The sequence below is a fragment of the Petaurus breviceps genome, unplaced genomic scaffold (genome assembly GCF_028583685.1).
Source record: "Petaurus breviceps papuanus isolate PSGF00001 unplaced genomic scaffold, PetGlider_PUasm1.0 229, whole genome shotgun sequence".
Classification (NCBI taxonomy): domain Eukaryota; kingdom Metazoa; phylum Chordata; class Mammalia; order Diprotodontia; family Petauridae; genus Petaurus; species Petaurus breviceps.
Genome location: NW_027185903.1, coordinates 24,681,166 through 24,685,830, shown reverse-complemented (window position 1 = coordinate 24,685,830; position 4,665 = coordinate 24,681,166).

Genomic DNA, 4,665 nt, shown 5'->3' with positions numbered 1-4,665 from the left:
CATCTATCTAATTCTCAATTATCCATGGTAAATTGGAATAAGGATTACATGTGTAGTAACTAAGCTTGTGAGAGAAATAACTACTAATAAATAATTATTTGGGGAGATTCAGAGTATCCCTCTTCTCCATCTTCGTTTTAAGATCTCAGTCTCTGAAGGTTGAGCTAACTTTCTCCTCTATCCAACCCTACCCAACCTTCCAAGGACTCTCTAATCTAATGTGAATTCTGTTCAATCAAGCTTGATGGAGACACACCCTTTTGTCTAAATTGCCCAATTGCCAAATTGCCTGTGTCCAAAGGTGACATGATGTCACTCTCAGCCCCTCATTGGAGTGAGTTCACTTCTTTTGTAAAGTTCACCTCTCATTAAAAGGATGTATAAGTTATAAGCCCACCACTATGATTGTCTTTGGTCTAAGAGAGAGATGCTCAAATGGCCATCCTTAAATACTGGCATTATTAATAAAATGATTAAATTACCCAGAAATTATGTTTCTTGAACCTTTTTAAATGCCACACTTGCCTGTACAAAGCTTGATGCTCCAGTGCCTATAGCTATGAGCAGGGGGCAGAAGCTGGGGTTGAAAGATTTTTAAAAGGACTGAGTTTAAGGTGAAGGAAATGATAGGGGAAATAGCCTCACATTTAAGGCAGTCTTTCTCTTTTCTAGATACTTTGGAAGGATTATGATAGCTCCTTTACCATGGTGGAAGGGAAAGGGGGGGAGGAACTGCCTCAGAACTGCTTACTTTTAAAAGGACAGAGATATAGTTAATGCACACAACTGATAGGTCTAGAGATTGGGAACTATATGGATGGCCATCTGGAAGCAAAAATCACACCTAGTATGGCCCTTCTTGGAGCATCTATGCTGCCTTCCCAAAAGAGAACAATAGAGCATTCACATTCCTGCACTGAATAATGGAAACTGATACAATTCTGTGGATTTTTGAATGGAAAAATTCTGGGTGAAAGTCTTTCCTGCTCTCCCCTTCCTTCTCCTAGAAGCAGAAAATTGAACTTCTGGGCTTTAATTTTGTGTAATGCTGTAGGAAACAGAAAGGGTGGTGCTGGGTATATTGCTATTAAACTGTGTTGATTTATTTCTCCCATCTTGATTAAAGTTTTATATAGCATGTCTTATAAGTGACCTTGAATGAAATGAGGTGAGCAGGGTATGAAAGGGAGTTTTCCTTAGCAGGATGGAGATAGCCATTTATCTGATTGGTGTAAACATTAACCCATACCCTTATAAAGGAGAAACTTATACCAACCATAAAAAGGTAGAGCCAAGGAGACAATGACAGCCAGTAGCTCTGAGAGCTAGAGAGCATCACCAGGGGCTTGATTTTTACCTGGTGGCATACTCTGGTCTTGGGTCAAGTGCTTAGCCCCACCTGTCATGTATATTTCCCAATACCAGTTGGGTACACTGGGATAACAACTAATTTCCCTGTGCCTATTTCCCAGAGGCAGAAATGTACTGATTTCAGCAGAGTGGATTAATAATTCTATCTTGAGGAAAGGTGTCTGCCTAGGGATGTGGGTTGGTTTTTCCACCAATCATATAAATAGCTTAGTCTTCATCCTACTTAGGAAAACTCCCCTTCATCTCATACTCACTGCATTTCATTCAAGGTTACCTACAAGGATACATACTGTATCAAACTTTAATCAGGATAGTAGAAATAAATCAAAACAGGTTGATATCAAAACTCCCAGCACATGTTTTCCCTGCTCTCAACCCGATCAGTCCCCTGCATTCACTAGATTAATAGTTCTTAATCAGGCTATTGCAAGGACTGAGCTCATAATACATTGAACAGGTCCTGGGTGGATGGTTAGTTTGCCACAAGCGTTAGCCAAGAGAACTACCAAAGTGAAAACAAAAGACCGAAGATCTTGTGTCAAGAAATAAAAAGGCTAAGAAGAATTTTGCAATTACTTGAAAAACTTATGTTTGTGTTTTATATGTAGTTAATTTAAAAGTAAATGCGTCTCTAGTGGAAAAGTTCTAACGACATGTACATATTCACCAAGAACCATTCGGTCTTCTTAGGGCAGAAGGTGAAAGGGCTGGAGGAATACAGTTTTACTCTCCAGTTTATCACAAAGAATGAAATGATTCTTGAACATTTAAAAAAGGAAAGAAGAATTTCAAGGAGGTAACAAAGAACAAAGACGATGTAAAGAGACAAAAGGTGGAAGAATATGATGGCAAATAAGAAAGTGAAAAAGAAAGACCACTTAAACCCTTGAACCTAAGTAATAGGTATCAGGCTTTTTCTATAGTGGGGGAATGGCCTGAAGATGCTTCTTGCCCTTCAAGGACTGATGATGATATAGATGCATAGAGAGCATTAGGTCTTGTGATAATGATGAGAGTGGGAAGAGATGAGTAGAGAGAGGGCTACTCCCTGTTGTCAGATACTGAAGGACCATTGCCCACTTGACATAAATAACAAAGGAAGACTATTGTCTTCTTCGTATGATACCTGGGATCTAACAAATAGTTTTCTAAGACTTGTTAGACTTCGTAACTGCTATCCACTTCTGGTAATTTATGTGTGGACAAATGATACCACCAAGAAGGAACCTAGAATTTGTTGTTAAAAGGATAAGGAAGTCATGGAGTGGGGGAACTAACAACAACAAAAAAACCAATCAAATAAAAAAGTCAGCTGGATCGGTATATTCATTACTAACAATCATAGGAAATTCAGAAGAGAAGGTAGATTCTTGAGGTCAGTTAGTCAATGACTATTTGTTGAGCATTTGCTATGTGCCAGGCACTGTGCTAAGCTTTGTATCAGGGATACAAAGAGACAATCCCTGCTCTCAAAGAGCTCACAGTCTCATGGGAGAGGTAAACATAGAAACAACTATGTACAAACAAGATCTGTAAAGGATAAAGTGGGGATAATTTCAGAAGGAAGACACTAGCATCAAGGGGGATCAGGAAAGGTAGATGGTCAGATTTTAATTAATACTTGAGGGAAGCCAGGAAGCAGAGATGAGGAGGGAGAGCATTTCAGGCATGTGGGACAGTCAGTAATGTTGGGAATAAGGAGATAGGTTGTCTTGTTTGAGGAATATCAAGGGGACCAGTGTCACTGGATTGCAGAGTATGGAGGAAGGAGGGTATATGGTGTAAGAAGGCAGGAAAGGAGGGGGATGCAGGTTATAAAGGGCTTTGAATGCAAACCGGGATTTTGTATTTGAGGTAATAGGAGAACCACTGGAACTGATTAGTAGGGGGAGGGTGACGTGGTCAGACCTGCATTTTAGGAAGACTCTGCCCCCTAATACGCTGAATGTGGTCACATGGAGCCTGTGGCAGGAGGCTTGGTTTTCAGGAATGCCCACACCTTGATGCTGTGTGATTGGGCAGTGGGTCAAGAGGGTGGTTACATTCTCTGACCCAGGAGAGGTCTATATAATCTCTGATGTGAGGCTTTGCTTTGGGGCTCACTTTGAGAAATGTTGTGTGATTTGACCAGATAAGACTCTGGGTAGCCATTGAGAGCCCCTGGCTTTGAAAAACCCAGATGTTGATGCTTCCCTCTCAGGTAACTGTGATTAGGTATGGATGTATGTAATGGTTGGACAGTTTGGAAGCCTGTCTGCTTGAAATGTTTCTGTCTGTATACTCTGGAGTTCGGGGTGCTGACTTTTTCCCCTGAACGAGGTAAATGATATATTTGATTGATTAAAGCAAGATTGTTAACCCATTTTGAGTTGCTTTCCTTTAGCAAAGCAGATCTAAGAACCTGTGTTGGTAGCCACCCTGGAGATGCTGGGGTGCTTGCTGCTACAAGGATCTGAATTTGAATACTGGTTCTGCCATATGCTATCTATGTGGTCCTGGGCTTGTCACTTACCTTTCTACATCTCAGTTTCCTCTTTTGTATAGTGATTGGGTTGGGATAGCTCTAAGATCTTGGCCAATTATATCTTGATGATGATGATGCCGACAATTCCTTTGTGACTGTAGTAACCAAATGATGATTTTGAAGGACACATATAGATGATGGAAAGAAGAGCTGAAACTGAATACAAAAATTTGCATGGTCTGCTCAGAATGAACTGAGGCTGGTGAAAAATGCCAAGGACAAAAAGATTTTTTTAAATATATGTTGGGGAAAGAGGAAGATCAATAAGGCAAAGGGCTATTACCCAGGCTGGATGTGATAATGATAACAAATGGCATCATCTGCTCTCATCTTATATTACTTCTGTTTTCTCTGCCAAGGAGAGAAAACCTTTTGACTGGTAAGGGATAGACCAAAATGGTTAACAGGGAGTGGAAACTCAAGGTAAGTCAGGAGATAGTAAGAAAACACCCAGCTGCCTTGAATGACTTAAAGTCTTTAGATGGATGAATCGCAACTCAGGGTGATGAAGGAATCAGCAGATGTGATTGCTGAGTCATTGTTACTGATCTTTGAATGATGAGAGAGAATAGAAAAGGTGGTACCAGATAGAACCTGGGCAGATATTGTCCCAATTTTCAAAATAGGAAAGATAATGAAATGTGCAAACTTTAGGTCAGTGACCTATATGGCTTTAATAAAATAGTCATGTCCTTCCTTCCTTCCTTCCTTCCTTCCTTCCTTCCTTCCTTCCTTCCTTCCTTCCTTCCTTCCTTCCTTCCTTCCTTCCT